The 23,492-nt window shown below is 39.2% G+C and overlaps 1 long non-coding RNA gene and 1 pseudogene across 1 annotated transcript; both read right to left on the bottom strand.

Annotated features, from left to right (window-relative positions):
• Positions 1-5,487: 5,487 nt before the first annotated feature.
• LOC115297300 lies at positions 5,488-5,586 on the bottom strand (annotated as a pseudogene).
• Positions 5,587-8,158: 2,572 nt separating this feature from the next.
• LOC115297159 lies at positions 8,159-12,849 on the bottom strand. Its single transcript, XR_003911314.1, has 2 exons — positions 12,755-12,849; positions 8,159-8,405 (listed from the first exon to the last, which is right to left on the bottom strand). It is a non-coding gene; the product is annotated as an uncharacterized LOC115297159 (long non-coding RNA).
• Between the last annotated feature and the right edge of the window lie 10,643 nt (positions 12,850-23,492).

The raw sequence follows: 23,492 nt of genomic DNA on the forward strand, positions 1-23,492 counted from the left end.
TTCCCAAGTGTGAATAACTATAGCTTGTCTGTCAGTTTTTTAAGTGAAAATCATGTTCCCTGACAAAAAAGCTCTTAGTGCAGTTCTGACTCAAAAAAGATCACAAAATGTTTTTCCTCAAGACAGCCATCATATTTTAGCGGAAGTCCTTTATGCATATTTCCCATTTCATCATACACAATATTAAAAAGATATGCATTCAAAGGTTTAGAATTAATAACATTAATTCTTTTTACTGTTTCATTAAAAATATTAAGCAAAACTGGATTAAAAAAAACTGCAAGAGTGGGGCACCTGGGTAGCTTAGTGGGTTGAGTGCCCAACTCTTGATTTCAGCTCAGGTCATGATTCCAGGGTCATGGGATTGCACCCTGGGTCAGACTCTGTACTAAGCATAGAGCCTGCTTGGGATTCTCTCTCTCTTGACCCATCCCCGGCTTAGGCCCTCTTTCTCAAAAAAACAAAACAAAACTGCAAGAGCATGGCAGTGAGTGTGGAATCACTCCTAGCGTAGTTTGAGTCTGCTGCCTTTGAGTCATGGTAAAGCATAAGAAGCTTTAACCCTACAGTTTTTGCACTGTGAGTATGTCAACACAATGTAAAAAGCAAATTATTTCAAATATGAAAATAACTTTTACATTGCAGATCTCCTTATCTTAATAATTTCTGTCAATATTATAAGTAGTTATAAGAAGAACTCTCAGTGAATCTGAGCTAATTTTTCTCCGGGACTCCAGATGATCTGATGAATCTTATTACAACTCTAATAAACACTCAGTATTAGTTCTCAATAGACATGAATCCCATTTTGTACTCTCAATTTTTACATGTCTCAGTTGTTTGGAAAGATCATAGTAACTGGAGTGTAGAGAAAGAAGGGCAAGACTAGTCAGTGAGACCAATTACGAGGCTCTTTAAAAGAGGCTAGTTTAGAAACCCTAGTGGCGAAGACTAGGGAATGCAATGGTGTTGCACACAGATGGAAAAGCTGAGCAAATACTTGGGATAAAATCAGTAGGCCTGGACTGGATGTGTGGGTTGAAACAGGTGACATTTTTCTGTCTGGTCTGGACTCTGGATGGACTAATTCAGTGATTCCACTGAAGATAGAAGAAGCAGAACGAATTGAGCTATTGGAGGAAGATGATGGGATCAGGGTCAAAGTATCTGTGGGATATCCAAGAGCAGTAAGATAATTGATAATATGTACTTTGTGCTGTAGATATTGGATGAGACTGGAAATATATTGAACTCGTCAGCATATAGATCATAACTGAAATACGTGGAAGGATGGCATTGTCCAGAGAGAGACTATGCCGGAAAAGATGATAGAGCCTGGAACTGAGCATGGAAGCAACCAAATCTAATGGACATTCAGGTCCACATTTAATGGACATTCATTAGGACCACAAAAACATGGAAGTAGGATGGTCAACATTCTTTCAATAAATGTTATTGGTAAATCACTCAGCATTCAACCTTCATCAAACTTTGTAGGAGACTCACAAGGGGGAAAAAACCCTGAAAATTAAAATGAAGTAGAGCACAATTTATAGGATTTTTGTGACCCAAATTGATGTATATTCTAAAGCTATTTTGGTATTTCTAGGCTTTTATCAGAAAAAGGAACATCTATTTAGAATTGAGATTAAGCAGTAAGGATAAAGAGAAGGCGATAGAGGCTAACAGTACAAAGGGTTCAGAAGAGGGAGTAAAAATGAGCCTGAAGAGATGACAAGATATTTTGCTCTTTGGAAAGAGACAGAAGACTGGTTAGTAGCGGTCATGGAGAGCTGGCTTCCTCTGACACATTCTGGGCACAGGGGTTCAGAGAGGTGGGCCTGAGGAGACTGGGAACCCTTAGCAACAGAGATTGCAACATCTTAATAGAGCCCCTCTTCAGTTGTTACCCTCAGTGTCTCTGTACCCATTCTCAATACTGAAACAATTGAAGGAGAGACTTTCTATTTGCTTAACTTCATCTACCCCTTCCTAAACTCACATAGACTACAGACACTACCCATCTTTAGAAACAACTCATTAGATCATACCAGTGAAAGCAAAAATAAGATCTCACAGTATTTATAATAAGGATAACATAATTGAATTGGCTTGCTGGAATCATGATGTCATAATAATGACAGCTCTCATTTCAGTGTTTCTAGATGCCAGGCCCTCGGGCAAGTACTTTATGTGCATTCTCTCATTTAAAGCCTTGTAATCCTTCCTACAGGAGTCTTCACTTCTAAAGATTAACAGCCCCCAAACTTACATATGCAAATACATTTCTTTCTAATGTTGATTGTCCCTACATGTATATTTCAAGGCAATTAATACTGACTTTGTCTAGGCTTTAATTTGATTGGTGGCATCTATCTACAGTTGCCAAATTGTATGTCAAAGCCTAAAACTTCAGTTTGTGTTCGATAATCAAAGGAGATAACTTTCTTTTTTGTTTAGTGTAGGAAACTAGTACTGCTCTAAGCCTATTTGAACCCAACCCAAAACCTCCATTTCTTTAAAAGTTTTGTGCAATGGCATTGAAGTATTCTGAGTCTGGCTGTTTTGAAAACATTTGTGATCCTATAAAGAAAAATCACAAAGGAAACACCAAATCAGTAGTCTTTTAAGGGCAATTTCTGGTTACATTTCTCTAGTACCTAGAGGATTGGTTCCCAGGAGAAAAATATACTGTTGCTCTTTTGCTTTATTGTATAAACTTGTCAAACTCAGAGAAGTACATTTAAAAATTATTGGTACTATTGATTAACTACATACATTTCTACTTACATCTTTTTATTTTAAAGAGCTGTAATCTTTATGTCTCTGTTTTGGATTCCCTTACATATTACTTTGGAAATTAAAAAAAAAAAAAAGCTAAACAACAGTGTTGCATAATTGAGGTTAACAAGAGTGAACATGACTTGGTTGTGTTAAATTCTTGAGACCCATCTATTTCCACAGGTTTCTCCAGTTTAATCCAGTGTATGCTCCTTTTTCTTCATAGGCTAGTCCTGATGATTTATCTGTGATCCTGCCCAGCCTTCTTCAGATGTCTGAGAGGAAGGGGCAGGTTAAAATTGTTACCTCTACAAGCAGAGCAGTATATTCTCCTTAAGATTGAGGGTGATGGGTATCTCTAATAAACGACATCTTGAGAGACCAGTTTCTTTTCGATCTCCTCCTCTTCCTAACTATGGCATCTGAGACTCTTTTGTTAGCTACTTTTCACTTTTTACCCTGCTAGAACTGACACCCTGACCCTTGCTTATTCGCCTGAGCAATATTCCCCAGAACCACAGCTTCCAGGGCCGTACCCTGATGACCTCCAAATCTCCAAACATTTCTCATCGTTGGGTCACATACCCATGTTACCTATTGGACATCCCACTAGATGAACCTTAAACAACTGAAATTCAACACGTGTCTGTTGCTGAATACTAAACTGTGTGTGCATAGGACAAAACTCCACAAAATGAGGCAGGAGATAACAAGATGACTGGGGAGGCTCTAAAATGAGCAATTCCTAGAGCTCACATATATTCAGGATTAGGGTACAGGATTGTGCATCTTCTCTGACGCAGGTGTAGTGAGTTGATCTAATCATGCCATCAAGCATCATGTGCTACATATACACAGAGCATCAGTCCTAAAGACTGAATATTATGCTGCAAGCACTTGAAGATGACAATTGCCCAGTGTATTTGTATTTCTCTTGGACACCCTACCTGATCCTTCCTTTCCCATTCAGGCATAAACGAGGAAGAACAAAGATGACAAGCTGAATTGAGTTTCATGGTTAACTCTGAACTTCCTGAAAGAGTCTAAGCAAAGCACAAGTGGATGTCGTTTTGTGTGTACTTAAATCGACACGACACACCTCTCCAGTGTCTCTAATCCTTGTCCATGCTGAGAGCCACGTGCAGGGTTATCCAGCTGGTGAGAATAAACAACCATTCAGGGCTTTTGGCTCTCTCTGTGTGTGAGTCACGGAGGGGTGCTTGTTGGAGTGTAAAGAAAGATAAACACATGGCAGCACTCTAAAGCCTGTTTCTGGAAACCTCGCAGGAAGGAACAGATAGCCATTGTTCAGAGCCTGTAAAGTGTTATGAGACTGGAGTGGGAAATGCATACTTAGGGAAGACCAGACTTTTGATGGATCAGAAATTGAAATGCTTGTAATTAAACTGGAGCTAAACCAGTGGTGACAGAAGAGTTTTTTGGGTGAAAGGATGTAGAGAAAACAGACTCAAGATCAAGGAGTTGTCAAGTTTAGTTAGATCAGGAATTCTCATAAGAAAACAAAACACTGGAGAAAACCTGGTTTCCCCTGGAATTGACTTGACGATGTTCATGAGGAAAAAAAATTACTGAAGCCCTTTTGCTAGAAGTGAAGTTACAACTAAACTCCTACATGGCAGTGGCCACCTTGACTATGCATGTGGTATGTACAATTGCCAGATTCTAGTCTTTCATGGAACCCCGTAATAACATCTTTCTGTGGAAGCTTGTTCGTGCCTTAAGCCTGTTTAGATTCTGCACGTTATGGAAGAGCTTGGGAAATAACATGAATCCAGCACTGACTTCATATGCCAGTGAAAGCGTTCCTGCTGTTGGTCCTGCACGTCAAGCCCCATATATCACAAACACATGGTGGGAATTCTGTAAGGAAATTCCCTTACTGTGGGTGGAGTACTCAGAACCTGCACAGTACAACCTGTACCCATACACATTCATGCTGTGACCAACATTGTTGAGGCTCCAGGGAAATGTTCATACCTCTCTTGTGCCCTGTGTCCTAGAAAAAGTGACTGTATCTGGGTCTCTGCTGCTGGTGGAGAGAGAAACCACTTTGGTATGAAGGCAGGACTTTTAACAGCAGAACCCCTTAAGAACAAGAATATATATTGATTGATTATCACATCCCTCCTTGCCGATACTATAAATGCATATTCATTCTTTCATACCAAAGTGTGCTTTTCCAGTAGTGATGAGCAGCCATTGTTCTTGCTCTTGTTTGTGTTCTGAATCATGGTTCCAGAGATGTTCCTAGACTAGTGTATTCAAAGCACACACATGCATATAGTGGCTATGGAACATTTTGCAGGATTAAAAAATTGATATTGCTATTCTATTGATATTAAAGTTCTATACCCATTGCATTAGTCATCCAAATACCACTAGACCATCAATAGAACAGTCAGATGTGAACACTGAGATGTCTAAAAATTGTCTTTGATAATTCGCTGGCTTCAATCATACAAGAACCATAGATTTGTACACATTACCAATTTTGTCATGATGACAGTTGCATAGGTCAATGTAAGCGAACAAAATGTATTTTTTACAGTGTGTTAGCTTGGTTTATAACTCAAATATTAGGGCATATGGTATGTTGGCCTCCAGTTTTACTTGTTTTAGTTTTATAGGCATTAAGTAGTTTACCAATTGGTATAATTAGATTTTTTAATAGGCAAAAAACATGAAAAAAACCTGGAACGCTTCACAAATTTGTGTATCATCCTGGTGCACAGGTCATGCTAATCTCTGTACTTTCTAATTTTAGTGTGCGCTGCTGAAGTGAACATTCCAGCTTAACTCTTAACTTGAGTCCTGCAACCCTTACTTCTGGGTCCAGCTGACCACAGTTGACCCAGCACTTGACCAGGGTTAGTTGACCTGGCTTACTAATCGTGACATTTCAACAAGAAAAGGAAGTGATGTCGTTTTAGCCTGAAAATATCTTACTATTCACTCAGAAAATATGGTTACATGCCTTTGGTTCTGGTGATGTCGTTTCCTTTCTAAAGAGGATTTTCTTTTCCAGAAGAAAATCAGTCATTTTTATGTTCTGCATCTTACAAAGTTTTGTTGCTGAGATTTTCATGCCATGAGTTCTGGTACAGAACGCATGCAGAGTAAATGTTGGTCTTGTCCAGAGAAACAGTTAGGGAAATCTTCACTTTTCAAAGGTCACTGCTTGCTGTCCACAACACCTTATAATAACTGCACTCCTCATTTAATGGGACTTCAGAAATAGTTTATGAATTATGTGTGGGGATAATAAAATAGGATGTCAAATTAGTCTGCTTGTATACACACACCATACACAAACATATGTAATATATATGTTCATAATGAATTTACCTCTGTAAACAAATGATGATAAAGAGAGAAAAGAGATGTGTACCAAATATGTTAAATCTACATTGGGAGCTGATGTAGAGCCCAAGAAAAATTTTCCCAATTCTTTTATGTTTATCTATTTTTGAGAGATAGACAGACAGAGAGAGAAAGAAAACACAAGTGGGGGGTGGGTGCAGAGACAGAGGGAGACACAGAATCTGAAGCAGCCTCCAGGCCCTGAGCTGTCAGCACAGAGCCCAACGCGGGGCTCAAACTCATGAACCATGAGATCATGACCTGAGCTAAAGTCAGATGCTCAACCAACTGAGTCACCCAGGTGCCCCTGAAATTTTTCTATAATCAAAAGTAAAAACCATCTGTTCGTTGCCCAAAGTAGAGAGAAGATGGTGGTTTGTCCTCAAGTGCAAATGACAAAGACGGGACCCCACTCTGAAGGAAAAGTCCCACCGCTGGGATGGATAGCCTGTGCTTCCTGCTACTCCTTTTTATTTTACTACTTACTCTTCGAGTGAATCATCCTCCAGGATGAGTCCCCACTAACAAGGCACCTGAGCTTCCAGGTTCCAGAATGGGAGCCCCTACCTTCTCCTTTTCTCAGAGACCCCGAACTATATAGACCTGTCCTGATGCTTGATTTTATTTCTTGTTATTTCTTAACTAGTTGTGGGGTAAAGCTTTGGGCCTTTTCTTCTGAAAGAAAGTTAAGGAATCTTGAGTGGCTCTTTGAAGAAACCAAGCTCAATAAGCCCCGACTTTGAGACCACGACTTTGAGCGTTGTCACTGCTAACGATTCTGCGTGTTCCTGACATGCTGTGAAACGTGGGATGAAACCACTTGGAAAATGAAAAACTCTGAGAGCATAATATTTGGCTTTAAAAATGTACTGGTGTTTCCTACATGTGTTGTGTGAAGCATATTCTGTCAGCCAAGTAAATGAAGTCTGGTTTCTGATAAATTTAGCATGGATGTTATAATCCACCACTTTAAAAAAGTGGCTTAAAATTAATTACATTTTTAGGAAAATGAGGCAGTTTACATCATTGGGAGATAATTATAGCCACCCTCCTTTAAGTGTCTTATAAACTAGACTATTGGTTTCCGGGATGTCATAATCTGTGTAATAAAACATCATCTGTTCTACTTCATTGTCTTCATATTTCTCTTGTTTGTTTATTTCATAAAGCCCTTTGGACTGGAAATGCACTGTAAAAACCTCACTGTAGAATTGTCCAAGTGAAAATGAGATCTTTAAATATTGATTATTGTTATGATTTTTTTCTCTTGTTATAAAATTAGAATCATATATAAAAATGAAAGTCAGTATCTATTTACATCATTTACATTTATTTCCTCCTCTATTTTCTCTATGTCTTGTCTTCTTTTCTCTTAAACTATACTATAAAGTCTTTTGTTTTCTGATTCTCAAGTATATTTGTCTTTCTTGAGCAAATAAATTTATCCGTCCCAAACTATTTTGTAGGCATTTCTATTTATTACTTTTTTCAACTTGGCTTGGTTCCCACATTCAAACTCTTCTAACAAGGACCCCTTGTTTTCTAGTTTCCTCATGTTGATGAAAATCTACATAATTGCTTTATATATTTGATTATTGGACCCTTCTGCCAATTCCATCCCTTCCACTCCTTGCTTATTCATTCTTGTAATTAACATGCTTTTTAAGTTAATTTATTTTGAGAAAGAGAGAGAGAGCAGGGAAGAGGCAGAGAGAAAGCAGAGACAGAGAATCCCAAGCAAGCTCCACACCATCAGCACAATGCAGCTCGAACCCATGAACTGCCAGATCATGACCTAAGCCAAAATCAAGGCTCAGATGCTTAATTAACTGAGGTACCCGGGTGCCCCTGGGTGTTTTTATTCATAATTTAAATGTGGCTATCAAAGTTAATTAATCCACTTGACCATTTGACTACCCACAGTCTCCCAATCTGATTCTTTTGTCCATTATCTACCCCAAACACCCACAGATTTGACAAACGAGGAGCTCCCAACCAAAGGAAATTGTGCTTCTGTATTTTCCTAACTTAAAAATCTTAGTAGCCAATAAAGTTTTCTCCTTTCTCCAAAGAGCTATCTTCACTTGGAAAAATCATACTTTTCTCAGACCACTGTGTTCCATAATTTCATCTGGTTTCTGGAAATGAATCATGTGGACCTCTCGTTCTTCTTTAATCCTCTCACATATTGTTGCAGTAAACAAGTCCCTGCTAAATGTTAATTCAGGCTCTCCTCCTGCATCCTGGGAATGGAATCAGGAGAAAAGAAACTGCTGTGGGCTGCATTTTTATTTGGAAGACTTATTTCCTATCCCAATTCCCTCATTTCTCCCCCTCCTTTCAGATACATTTTCCATGTTTAAAGGCTTCAGCCTAGACCAATAACACCACTTATCTATGGTTTCTAAAACTCCATCTATCACCAGCAAAGAGCCCCAAATGCCACAGTTGCTGTAACTTATCTCCTGTTATACTGCTCCCTAGGTGTTGATATATACATTTCTTACCTCTCCAGTTAGAGTGTAAATTCCTTTAGAGTGAGAACTGAGTCTGCTCTATGATTATCAAACCAAATGCCATACCCAGTGGGTGATAAAATCCATTTAGAAAGTTTGACTGACACTAAAAATTAATCAAATATAAGCAAAGAGAAGATAGATATCTTGGTGAATTACTCATAGTAAGAATAATAATTAACCAAGATGTGGATACAGTCTCTAAGTGTTTATCTATGGGTGAATGAATAAAAAATATTCGATAAAGGGAAAAAAATATATATAATGGAATGATAGTTACAAAAAAGAAGGAAGTCTTGATGTTTATAACAATATGGATGAACCTTGAGGCATTATGCTAAGTGAAATAAAAGAGAGACAAATACTCTCTGATCTCACTTATATGTGGAATCTAAAAAAAACAAAAAACCGAGCTCATAAATACAGAGCACAGATTGGTGGTTGCTAGAGGTTGGGGTTGGGGGATGAAATAAATGGGCAAAGGGGGTCAAAAGGCACAAACTTCCAGTTATAAAATATATTAAGTCATGAAAAATGTCATATACAACATATACAACATGGCAACTCTAATGAATAATCCCATATCGCCTATTTGAAAATTGCAAAGAGAGTAGCTCTTAAAGGTTCTCATTACAAGAAAAGGAAATTGTAACCAGACATGACAACTGACGATGATCGATGTTAGCCAGGCTTATTGTGGTGATCATTTTATAATATATACGAATATCAAATCATTATGTTCTATAACTGAAACTAACATTATATGTCAGTTATACCTCAAGTTGTAAAAACAAAATTTTGAAATGGGAAGAAAAGGGTAAGAACTGTTTGGGGGAACGTTTTCATATGTGTCCCTGACCAAAATTCTGCGAACCATTGTCCTATAGCGTAAGGGCACAATAGATGCTTGGTATTTGGTCATTTAAGTTGTTAAAAAGCAAGATTTGGAAGAAACCTGTCTATGCAATTCTGAGGGTCTTCTTGTTACTCTTGCTCTTTGGCCTTCAGTCTGTGTGGGATCTAACCAGTCACTTAGGTTGCTTCATCAGCCTGGTTGAGTACCCCCTTCCCTTGTTCAGAACATTTGGATGAGCCACAAATTCCCTGAGGGAATTCATATGCCCATGTATGCCTCATGGTGAACACCACGCATAAACTCTACTGTGGGTTTTCTATCTCCCAAATGGGAAGCTAATTATTATTGACATAAACTGCTAAGTTCCACACCCTTCAATTTATTTTAGCAAATATTCATAGAGTGCCTCCCCTGTGCCAGGATTGCATGGACTAAAGATACAGAGTTGAATCAGACACAGGTTACACCCTAGAAGAACTAATGACTTAATATGGGAGCTGACAAACTGCAGCCCACTGGCAAAATCTGGCCCACAGTCTGTTAGTGTAAATAAAGTTTTATTGGAACTCAGCCAGGCTCAGCCACACAGAAACACAGAATTTAGTTGCAACAGAACTAGGCCCACAGAGCCTAAATATTTACTGAAATATATCTATGAAAACATTTGCCAATCTCTGATATAATAAAACATCAAGATTGAAGATAATGCTTTTTTTCTATTATATTTCCATATGTAAAAGTGACATATATCAAAAGCAATGTAATATTTTCCTTATTTTTATGACTAAACAACAGAGATAACTGATTTGTTGGGAAGCCTTGAGAGCTTACAAGAAGCGGCCCTTTTTGAAAAGCTGGCGACAGAAAAACATTATGATCTTAACAAAATGACATTTCATGTTTTTCTCTCTTAACACGTACATAACCACCCTGCCCAGAACTTGGATGTCTGAATACAGTGCCAATAGTATCACAAAAAATTACAGAGCTAAATCATCTGAGTATTAGATCAGAGATCATTCCAGGCCTGCCCATTAAATGAGGATACCTCATCATTATATGCTTGGCTCTGAAATTTTTTTAACAAATTTGAGAAATTAACTTCATTTCATATTAAAATCTGGGTCTCCCAATTCTTTTGAAAAATCAGATTTGGCAGCAGTAGGGTTCCATTCCTATATGACAAAAGCCCACTACAGCTGAAAAGCAGCCTCTGACTTTGGACAAAACATACACACTCCAGATTACCTCAATTTCTACTGCTCCCAAATATTTCCTTGACTCAAGATTGTCAATTGTCATTTACAGCAAATTTACGTTGCTATTCTTCTCAATAAAGAAATTTCTCTGTAACTATTCCCTTTTAAAAGTGGTATGACAAGATTAACCATAAAAGATTATATTTTTTTAAATAAAGCTTTCTTATGTATTTAATATGCAAGCAAAATGTATCCAAGCTACAGTCATTTTATTGACTTATATTCTTTTTTAGCCCCCGTGGAAATGATAGTTTAATATCTTACACCCATAAAGAAAAGCAGAGCTGAAATGTGGCTTAAAGCAATGATCTCCATAGATATCCTACGGAATATTTAAGATAAACTACTGAGGTTTAGATAGAATATGTTACAATTTACATGGTTGATCTCTTTTTTAATTTGTATTTTACATTTTATATATTTTATAAGTTTATAATATAGTTATGAAGCAGTACATTTAGCTACACACACACACACACACACACACGTACACATGCACATGTAACTGCATAGAGTCTAATTTATTTTAGTGATTGAGACATTGGATCAAACCAGCTTGCAGACTTTAGTCTTGGGAACCTAAAGAGATCTGGGAAACCATCACATCCAAATGTTCATTTTACAAAGAAAGAATCTGAAGCCCCTGGAGGTGAAGTGATCTGGTCAAAGGCACTGCCATGTAGGCAATATACCACACTGCCTGCTTTCTTCACGAAGGCCAAATGGGAAAATAAGACCAACATGATAATTTAAAAAATCCCCCCTGAAATAGCTGGGCACTTTGTAGGAAACTGTCAGACTTCTTCCTCTAGCCGTAGCACACATTTCACCTGGTGGGACCTAGAATAGCTTCTCTTTTTTTGTGAAACATGGCATCGGATCTATCCCCCCACTGCCAGTAGAGGCCACCACCGTGACCGCCTTCTCATTGGCCAGCTCTCATTGGCCCTCATCTGCCTTCTTTTCCTGTGGAAATAAAATTTAAGGGCAGGAGAAAGGACATATTTGGTAATGTTACGCTCCTCAGCTTCCTGCTCGGGGCTGTCTCAGCTGCAAAATGTCAAGGGAAAAAATATCCCTCCAAGTTGGAATGAATTCCAGACAGACCCTGATGCCTGCAAATTTGTCAGAGGGAGAGCCAAGTCCAGAAAAGCAGAACATGAAGAAGGTTCATTATGTGACTTCAAGAGACGCTCAAATAATCAGACACTCTGGTATTTATGATTTTCCCCATTTCAGATGGCCTGTAGTTCACAACATTCCCCTCCCTTCACCGCTGATTCTGAGCTTCCTTTTAAATTAAACCTCAACAGTTATAAAAAGACTCTCACATTACTTGTAAGCCACAGGCACTACTGGGAGACACTGTTCGTACAGGGCTGTTTGGGGCTGGAGGACAGTTCTTTTTGATTATTAGTCTGGGAAGGGCAGTCCAGGAAGGCAGACTCACTTCACCTTGACCACGCCATTGCCCTCATCTGGTTAACACATCTGTGCCAAGACTCCCTGCCACTCCCAGTGTTTGATACCATGATCTTTACTAAAAAGCAGCTATTTTGTGCCATTGGCTTTCGTTTTTCCTTTTGGCTTTTATTTTTACGGGGGTGGGGGGACATGAAATAAACAGAAAATTGATCCTAACTCTCCCAGTTTGTGACTATACCAACAGGACTGTTTGTAAGGTTGAGTTTAGGGGGATCTTAGTCTGTCCCTGGCATCCAGCACTTTTTCGTTCTCTTTGAAAACCATTGCCACATGCTGGCAAAAAGGTAAGGAAACAGCATTTGTAATCCAGACCTCATTAAACTGCTACATACACATTTTCCCTTCTGCTGCTTGCTCTTCATTTCTAAATGCCGTGGCATTTGTTTGTACTTGGTCACCCCAAATCCTTATTTGGGTCCTCCAGTAGGCACGAAGGCATCCAAGTATCAGTTTTAGCAACCAGTGGAAGTACCCACATGAGGAATAGGGTGTTCAGTCCTGACATGCGGTCTCGATGAATAAGGGTCTTCTTCTTTTCCTAAGCCATCCAGCATCTCACAGCTGGTTTTGCTCCTCAACAGTCTAAGGTTTGTGCTACTTCCATGGTGATCAACTGTTAGGTCATAAACATTAGATTGTGGCATCACCGGATGAGTCAGCTGGGAGGAAGCTGGGCTGGAAATACAGCTGAAAGCCTCTGTTGACAGACAGATGCCTTCTTAATCATGGCCTCTATGGGGAAAGGAAAACTCTCCGGGGCCCACCCCTGGCACTGATTCCCAGACCTGGGCTGCTCTGGAAGAGGCTGGGAAAGCCCATCTTAGGGGACACCACTGTTCCCTCCTCCAGACTTCTCACAGGGCAGCCACGCAACTCACAGGAGGGGGAAACTGAACAAGGAAGCACTTTCTGGATACATTTTGTGATGTTCCTTCTTAAAACAGCTTATATTGTCAACATTGCCTATTTCTTGGTGCATCCACTTCTGGCAGGGTTCCTATTCCGTTATGTCAGCCATGTCTACAAAATGGGAATTGTAGAAGTTCACCTTTTAGAAAGCTGGCGGTGGGGCTACACAATATCATTATGTTCCCTTTCATCACTTTTTCTTTTTCTTTAATGCTTTATTTATTTTTGAGAGAGAGAGAGACAGCATGAGCAGGAGAGGGTCAGAGAGAGAGGGAGACATAGAATCTGAAGACAGGCTCCAGGCTCTGAGCTGCTGTCAGCACAGAGCCCGGTGCAGGGCTCGAACCCACGAACTGTGAGATCATGACCTGAGCCAAAGCCAGACGCTGAACCGACTAAGCCACCTAGGCGCCCCTCACTTTTTCCCTCTTTTAATCCCTGGGGACTTAGAAATTCTGCCATCTTTTAAAAACACAATTTCCTGAGTCCATATTTCACTTTAGAAGAATTTATTTATTTAATATTTCCAAATTTGGGTTTTTAGAATGCATGATGTCAAGAACCACTGTGCATTATAGCTCTAGGAGACAAATCAGCGAGAGAAACAATGTCCCTCCCTGTGTCCCCTATCAAGAACTGCTCGGTGTTCCTGCCAGCCTGTTAGGCTTTATCATCCAGTCGTTTTCGGCCTACAGGAGAACTTTCCATCAGGGGATCAGGTTCCATCTTTTCACTGGCATGCAACGTAAGACCACAGAAACTCTAGTACAGACAAATTTTCCATGGCTCAGATTAATAATAGATAGCACTTAAATGGTCAGTCCAATTGTGTTCCCTCCCTGCTAAGGACAGAACACATGACAATAAGATGAAAATCCAGCCAGGCAAGTTAGACCAGAAGCAAGGAAGACTCTCTGGCCCCAAGGTTACAGAAGAAGTTGTAAAATTTGCCTCTCGAGGCGAATCTTTAAGCTGAGCCTGGGAGAGCCTATGTGAATGGTTATGATCCAGTGCTGACTGGAGATGGGGGACAAATTTATATGATTTTCAAGCTTTTTTTTCAAAACACAGGTGTCTCCGAATGGTTGAAAAGTGACTCTGCATTTTTCACTGTTATTGAGATTGTTGTTCATGATCAGGCTACGTTTACATAACAAAGACAAATTCTACTGGTTGGAAGATAAGTGAGGAGTTATTTATTACATCTCTCTTGTTTCAGTGAGGAGAAAACCTATGCACAGAGAGGTCATTGTCAGATAGCCAGAAGAAGAGAAAGCCTACAGTGCAGACTCTTTGCTCCCTGTGCCACGTGCTTTACTGCACCATAGTTTTACTAATAGTATAAATCTATTTAAGCTGCAGCTCCAGTTTGTAGGAATTTTGTTTATTTCATGAGCAGCACTGAGACAGAAATATGAGAATCTCTGGGAATTGGCATGGCTAAATATTACAATTTAGAAGAATAGTTTAGGCAAAGTACAAAAGAGGAAATGCTATTTAGATGAGTTCATTTCTACTCACTAAAAAAAATTAAAAAATTAAACTCAAGATCCAACATTTTCCTTTACTTAGCCCAATATCAGAGGCTTTACACAGCAACTCCCCAAACAAATCTGTTTCATATATTTCATCTTTCCAACTAAGGACTTTTTAAAAAGATCTAATCTTGAGTTTATTAACTTCTCTTAGAAAAAGTTCTGTTTCATCTCCACAAATGCAAAGCTGAACCTAATTTTACCTCTCTCTTGTATTATAATTCTTTAAATGGATAATGCTGACTGAGTTTAGAAGATACCCAACAGCTTTAATGTCGAAGATGTGAATTCCGCCCTCCCTACTTTCCTTCCTTCCTTCCTTCATCTTGAGAACTGCTTGCTTTGGTGGTTCAGTAGAATTCTCACCTCCCTTTATCTCAGAGGATAATCTGTTCATTTTGATGAGGGAGCACAAGGCAGCTGAAGGCCAAGCACAAGCTAGCACAGTTACACACCTCACACACACCCAGGTGTGATATATATGATATTCCTCAAGCACTCCTGGCTGCCTAAGAACAAAGAGAAGGAGAGATACCTGGGTGGCTCAGTTGGTTAATCCTCTGACTGGCTCAGGTCATGATCTCACATTTGTGGGTTCAGGTCCTGCATCGGGCTCTGTGCTGACAGCTCAGAGCCTGGAGCCTGCTTCTGATTCTGTGTATTTCTCTCTCTGCCCCTCTCCCTCTCATGCTGTCTCTCTCTGTATCAAAATTAAATAAAACATTTTTTTAAAAAGAACAAAGAAAAGGACAATCTTATCCATAGCCTCATCTCCAGTAACCCATAGACTCTGTTTCCTGGAGCCCTAATATCACCCTCACCAAGATGGAAGGGGTTTAAGTGCTTGCCATGGTGATATAGTTACAAAGGCAAATGAAAAAAATTAAATTCTCTTACTGCCTATAGTCCATTAACAAGTCCTTGAAACAGGCAGACTGACCTTCGCTAGGAGCTCAGCTGCATCATCTGATGACAGTTTGCTGGGGGCAAAAGGGAATCTTGGCTTTACATTATCCTGACCCCCAGGATCCTCTGAGTCTCCTTAAACACATAAAAATTCCTTTGCAAAACTCTTTTATCTTTAACCCTCAAGGGTATGTTGGCAATCATACTCCAAGCATATGGCCCTCGTACACATCTGAAGGGTCTCATGACTGAGGTTTTACTAAACAGTAGTACATGACATTTTCCTAACAGCCACTAACCCCTCAACGTCCTCAAAACCTTGCCTCCAAAATTCCTTAGACTTACACTGTCCCTAACTCCCTCCAAACCTGAAGGTATATAACACAACCCTAGTACAGCTCTTTCTGCCCACAGGTCCCTGTGCTTTAATAAAATCACATTTTTGCAGCAAAGACATCTTCAAGAATTCTTTCTTGCCCATTGGCTTCGAACCCCACCATCACTCCAAAAACCCATCAACTTCACACTGAATTCCAGTTGAATTATCCCTTTGGTCTTCTGCATGGAAGCTGCATTTGAAGGGCTTTCTCAACCCTGTCCTGGATCAGAAGCATGGCTCACAGGTGCATTTCCTGATGGGTGACTTTAGGAGCCAGAATTTTTAATACACAGGAAATGAAATAATTATTAAATGATAAAATTCTCCCCTAAAGCTGATATTAACATTATAATACCTCTCTTCTTCCCTGTTTTGGTCTTTTTAGATTCTTGTTGGGCATCGGACAAAATCATAATTTTAGTAAACTTTCCATGAAATCTGAGTAAGCCCTTTCCCAGTTGGCTTAATTTAGGGGGTTTCAAAAACCATTTTTATCCCAAATATTTTTTCTGCTGATCAATCAGAAACTAAAATTCCAACGAAGGGATTGCACTGTTCAGCTTAAGACATTATCTCCAAAACGCTGTGTGGGGGTTGGCATCTGGCAGTGTCAAAGTATTAACCCATTAGTACCCATGAGTACATTAGTTTTATATCTTGGATCTCAGCACAAGATCCAAGGGTTATATCCACAGAGGGTTATATTTTGATAGTAAATATACATAGTCTAGATTAATTATGCCAGGAAAGGAAGCCCAAATTGGACAATAGCAGTGGAAGATTAAGGTAGATTAAGATTTGAAGGTGCCAAGTAGACCATTACTCAATCACAGTTTTCTCTTCGCCTGTTTTGGGAGGCTGTGTTTACATTACTCATGTTTCAAGCATTGTTAATACATCTGCTGCCTTCTTTTTCAAATGTTTTCACTGCTATTAATTGATTTGAATCTTCGGATTGAGTGTGAAGTGACTATATCATTACATGAGGGTTTGCTAGATCCAGAGGCCCTTTGTGCAGTGGAGTAAGTGCAGAGGAGTAGGTACAAACTTTGCAAAGCAAAAAGAAGTTTGGTAGTCAGATTTTATGATGGTTTTTATGGGTCAGGGGAGGCAAGCAAGGCATAGAAAATGGACTTTAGGTCATTTTTTTAAGTTAAGAAGTTGGGATAAGAAGACTGGAAACACTACTACAAGTCAAAGATATATTTTAATTTCAGAGATGGCCTGTTAGAAAACAAGTCCCAGCTCAGCCTACTGAAGAGACCATTGTTGTCTTGCTTTCACTGATGTTCTTTTCAGATAAAACAACAAAATACATTTTAGTACATCAGCGCTGTGCATGTGTACACATGCGCATGTGTACGTGCGCGCGCGTGCGTGTGTGTGTGTGTGTGTGTTGAAGTTGATTTTGGAAGACACAAATAAACTGTTTGAACTATGCATTATATTTCTAATATTCACCTGATGGAAAATAATCATTTGGCTGCGATAATTGGCTGTTTGTATCCAGCAAATTAGAGAAAATCTAGGGATACACAACTGCTATTTTCCAGAAAGTGATATTTTGAGGGAACAAAATCTTCCTAGAGATGGGGTTTTGGAGATTAGTTAAATTCTGGCAACTTCACTGTGGAGTGGGGTCAAGAACAGAGTGTTGTAATTCAAATAAAGCTATCACTCCTCTCCTCTACCAGTAGAGAAAGCTGCATTTCACCTATTTAGGTTATCAACAAAACAGTAGCAAGAGTTGTAACAGTTAAATTTTACTTCTAAATTTTGGATTTAGGGCAGCACGGGTTTTAATGACTATTTCAAAATCAAAATTTGAACATATGCACAACATATCCACTGGAGAAATGTACATACATGTCTCATGAATCAGTATTTCGTTCATTCATTTGTTTTAAACAAATGCTATTTGAAACTACTCTGTACCTACTAAATTGTATTAGTCAGGATTCTTAACGGAACTACCTAGACGTGTATATATCTTGTTAGTTACATTTATAAAAAGAGGGAGATTTATTTTAAGTAATTGGCTCAGGTGATGGAGAAGCTTGGCAAGTCCAAGATGTGCAGGATAGGCCTCAAGGCTGGAGACCCAGGGAAGAGTTACAGTTTGAGTCCGAAGGAAGTCTTTCTGGCAGAGTTCTTGGATTGGGCAGTTCAGTCTCTTTTCTGTTAAAGCCTTCGATTGATTGGACAAGGTTCACACACATTATGGAGGGTCATTTGCTTTTCCAAAGTCTTCTGATTTAAGTGTTAATCTCATTTTTAAAATACTTTCACAGTTGGGGCGCCTGGGTGGCTCAGTCAGTTTAACTTCTGACTTCTGCTCAGGTCATGATCTCAAGTTCATTGAGTTCGAGTGCTGCATTGGGCTCTGTGCCAACACCTCAGAGCCTGGAGCCTGCTTTGGATTCTGTGCCTTCCTCTCTCTCTTTCCTTCCCCCACTTGCACTCTGTCTCTCTCTCTCAAAAATAAATAAACATTGAAAAGAATCTTAAGTATTAAAAAATAAAATCATTTCACAGAAACATCTATAATAATGTTTGACCAATATCTGGGTAACATGCCCTAGCCAAGTTGGCACATAAAATTAACCATGCCATGAAGACTAGGCACAGCCCCATTATTTCCTATTATGGAAATAGACATTACCTCGTGAAGCTCACATTCTAGTGGCTTTTATAAGTTTGAGACATGTTGCCACAGACTTTACAAAAAATACCCGAAGCTAAATTCAGTTGGTAACATTCTCACCCTCACCTTTAGGAGATGATGATGATGATGGTAGTGGTGGTAGTGGTGGTGGTGGTGGTGTTGGTGGTGGTCGTGGTTGGTGGTGATTATTTAGCATCTTCCTGGAATTACCTGGATTGAGAAACCTCATGTACTAGTAATTATAAAGAGTTGGTTTGTTGCCATTATTGGCAATGCTAGGATCGTAAGAATCCTTCTGAAGAATAAAGCATCTTTTTCTTTATCCTACTAAGATTAGAGCAGCAGAAATTATGATCATATGACACTTTCTTTAATACTTTTAGAAAATTGCCCAAGACATCTCACTGAGCAGAATCACACTGTGAGGCCCATGATAAAATAGTGGACCGGCTGTAATATCGGAGACACACTACAGAGAGTTTTATGGATTCCAGTTTGTTTACTTGCAGGAGAAATGTCTGAAAGCCTGAAGTATATTACACATAATTTGGCTGCACTCAGAGGAAAATCTTGGCTTGCCCTGCACTTTCTAACGTTTATCAAACAAAGAACCTATTGTCACCTTTCCATATCCTTTGGTGAAACACAGAAAATTTCCATTTCTTTTTTACTTTATTATTATCTTATTTTACTTTTTTTCTTTGCTTACAGTTTTTTTTTTTTTATTCTACTTCAATACATCTGTTTTCAAGTGCTAAGTGAAATCACTCCTTATCCTTAGGAGAAAATGAGAAAAGAAATGACAGTCATGGAATCTTCCTCTGGAGGTGAGAACAGAAATAGTTCTCAAAATAAATCCTGGCCATAAGAGGTAGCTTCTTAATGAGGGGACTTGGTGACTTCACGAGATAGGCCCCACCCACCCATCTGGGATGAGCATGACTTGGGCTGCCATCCTCACTGGGGGCCTATAATTATAGCACAAAAATGAAGGTGCACCTATGAAATCAAATTCTGTCCGGATCTCTAAAGTACATTCTACTTTTCCAAATTACCTCACTTGGGGGCGTTTAATAGAAAAGTCATTAAACGTCTCTAGAAAGATATATAGATGACCTGGTAACATTGTTTCCTCTGGGGTGGGGAGCTGTAGGCAAGGGCAAGGCAGATGCTTACTTCTCAATGCATTCTTCTGTACTATTGAACATTTACTATTTGCATATATTTTCTCCTTAAAATTAGCTACCTATCTGATTAATGAGATAATTAATAAAATAGAAAAAATCCAAGTAACTATAAATACCTGGATCATCTGTTATTATTTAGTTACCTGCTCTATTTAACTCTTAAATCACTTATTTCCTCTTTCTTTCTTTCCTATGTTTACTTCAGAGAAACTGTGTACCCAGAGTAATACTGACCTTGTTCTTCACTGAACATCTCAGGCATATTCCTGCCTCAGGTTCTTTGCAAAAATAGTTTCCAGAAGCGACTGGAAAGTTCTCATATCCATTATCTGCATGGCTTGCTCTTTGCTACTTTAAGTCTTGACTCGGATATCACTTTCTCAGGAGGGCCTACCTTGACCACCCTGTTTAAAATTGCAAGCTTAAAATAGGTGGTCACGGAGGTTAAGGAGCGCACTTGTGATGAGCACTGGGTGATGATGTATGGAATTGTTGAATCACTATGTTGTACACCTGAAACTAATATGACACTATATGTTAACTACCTGGAATTTAAATAAAAACTTGAAACACATTAAGTTAAATTAAACAAATATAAAATTGCAAGCTTACACCTCAGAATTCCTTATCTACTTTATTTTTGGTAGTAACTGTGTTCCTTTAATGTATTGTGTGTTTTATTTATTCAAAATCTTTATTGTCTGTATCTCAACACTAAAACTAAGTTCCTTGAGGACTAGGATTTGTCTGCTTAGTTTGCTGCTGTTTCTCCAGCATCTAAACACTGCCCAGCAATCATAGGTCTGGGAGGCACGGGAGGTCTGAGGGCCAGAGTAGGCCTCTGTGACTTTAGGGTAATCCAGGAAGCTGCCAGAATCATAAGCAACCATCCCATTGCAGCTGGCGGCAGTGAGGTGGGCAGTTTGCAGGAGATTCCCAGAAGCTGCTGTGAAACACCGTGTCTCTGTTCAGTCTCCATGCCACCAACCTCTGCTGGAGGAATAATAGTAGCTTCTGCTTCTCCCCTTTCTGCGGAATTAATCTTTACTTTTATGCTCTGAGATATAAATGGATTAGTGGTCTCAATTCCGCGGGGTCCCTCAATATACAGATCTCGATAAGCTTCAAACCTAAAAGCAATAGAAAGAAGAGAGAAAGCATACTGAATTCATCATAGTTTCATCCTACTATGTCTTTTTAATTTTTTTAATATAACTTATCATCAAGTTGGCTAGCATACAGTATGTACAGTTTGCTCTTGGCTTTGGGAGTAGATTCCTGTGACTCATCGCTTACGTACAACAGCCAGCGCTCATCCCAAGTGCCCTCCTCAGGACCCATCACCCATTTTCCTCTTTCCCCCACCCCTTTCCCCCATCCACCCTCAGTTTGTTCTCTGTATTTAAGAATCTCTTATGGTTTGCCTCCCTCACTCTCTGTTTATAACTATTTTTCCGCCTTCCCTTCACCAGCGGTCTTCTGTTAAGTTGTTCAAGTTCCACCTATGAGTGAAAATATGATACTGCCTTTCTCTGACTGACGTACTTCACATAGCATAATACTCTCCAGTTCCATCCATTTTGTTGCAAATGGCAGGATTTCAACTTTTGAGCCAGGGGTGTTTGCTGGTTTATTTTGGAGTCATTGCTCTATAATTGCATTCATACTACATAAGTAAACCCCAGTGATGAACACATGTTCTTGTCCCTGTTCCTATATAATCATGGCATGATGGTCCAGGCCATCTACATCTACTCCCAAGACAGATAATATCAAGGTGGGAAATTCCAAAGGTACCATCCGTAATCTATATAATATTCCTGTACAATAGTTTAAGAAAATGAGTGTTCATTGTTATCTTAAATAATGGCCCAATATTTGCTTATAAAACCTTTTACTACCAATGTTACCTTGTCTGTAAAATGAGCATATAGTAGTACTCATTTTGTAGGATTATCATGAGGATTTAATGATATTTTATAAAAAGAGAGAGAGAGAGAGAGTGAGAGAGAGAGAGAGAGAGAGAGAGAGAGAGAGATGAAATGACAGAGTCTGGAACAGTGCCTGAGCCATTGTAAGTGCATAATAAAATATAGGTGTATCATCATCATCACCGTCATCATAATCATGGACTCTTTTCCAGAAACACTGACAGGCTTATGTGATGGATTGATCCATTGGACTTAATTCTTTACTCCATCCTGCATCTATGCCTTTGCCATGGTCTCTTCATGGGCAAAGCATGGTTCTTCACCTCTTGAATTTGAACTTGGTCATATGGCTTGTTTCAGTCAATAGTATATGAGCAAAAGTGACAATTTGCCAATTCTAAGTATATACATTGAAAGCCCTGTATTTCCTTTTGTACCCTTGCACTTCTGCCATTGCTGGAATATTAGTTTTGCCCCAGTTTGCTCCTGCTTCTGCAAACTGGGCCCCAGAATGAATACACATAGGCCAGAGCTGCCTCGGTCAATCTGCAGAACCGCAGTGAGTAACAAAGCCATCTGGCCAAGTCCAACCTAGATCCTCTGAACCCTAATCTGCTCACATACAAGTAAATAATAACAAATGGTTACTATTTGAAACCTCTGAGTTTGGGGGTAGCTTGGAGTGTAGCTCTAAGGAACAAATACACTTCATTTCAGATATACCCACACAGGAGACCTACCCCTGACAGCGTCAAGTGAAGACACAGCTCTCTGGCCGAATTATATTACATGTTTTGCCCAAATGCTGGCTGGGGCTGTCTCTCTCTGTGAACATTGCCCAGAGTAGTGCTGCAGGAAGGGAGGGAGTGTAGCGGGAGGTGAGGATTGATGCTAGTGTCTGCCTTCTGTGTTTTTGCCACTCTCAACAGTCTGCCAGCTGGTGCAGCTGTACGCTTTGGACAAATGATATGATATCCTGGGCATTAGCCTAAATGGTACCACACATGCGAAGAGTACAGCTGCTATTTGTTGTGCTTCTTGCTGTTCTTGGCTCTGTTGCCATGCCTGGGGGTGGCAGAGACTTCTACACATGAGGTGTGTCTTTCCAAGATTCATAGATAGTGTGTCTTTTCAAGATTCTAAAATTTGCTCAATGCCGCCACTGAGGATGATGACTCTGCATGTGGAAAATAAGCCAGGTTCATTTTGGAATAATTTGATTTTTTTCTCCATGTAATTGTGAAAGCAAATTAATCATAGAAAATTAGGCTATAACATCATATAGTTTGTCCTTCCAGGAAAAAAACCCTAAAAGCCTCACTCATATTTTTAGTATATTTTTATATTTTTTTAAAGGTAGGAACATTTATTCCTTTTTTTGCTTTGCATACTAATATTCATACCAGCATATATGTAGATAAGTCCTATGTAGTAACCATTCTGTAAGTCAAATTTATAATTAGTTTCCACCTCTAAGTTAAAAGGTGATTTGTTCTGCATGTGCCCTGGGATAATTGAAAATCATGATTAACTAGCACACGCTTCTGTCAAATGTGATCCATCTCAGAAATTTCTGAGCTTGGTTTGAAACCAAAAAATGTGAAAATAAGAATAAATGTGAGCCCAACAGAATATATAATTTAACATATTTTTAATCCATCCAAAACTGAACGTGCCTTTTATTGATGCTATAGAGATGGGA

Source organism: Suricata suricatta, chromosome 7 (assembly GCF_006229205.1).
Source record: "Suricata suricatta isolate VVHF042 chromosome 7, meerkat_22Aug2017_6uvM2_HiC, whole genome shotgun sequence".
NCBI classification, from domain to species: Eukaryota; Metazoa; Chordata; class Mammalia; order Carnivora; family Herpestidae; genus Suricata; species Suricata suricatta.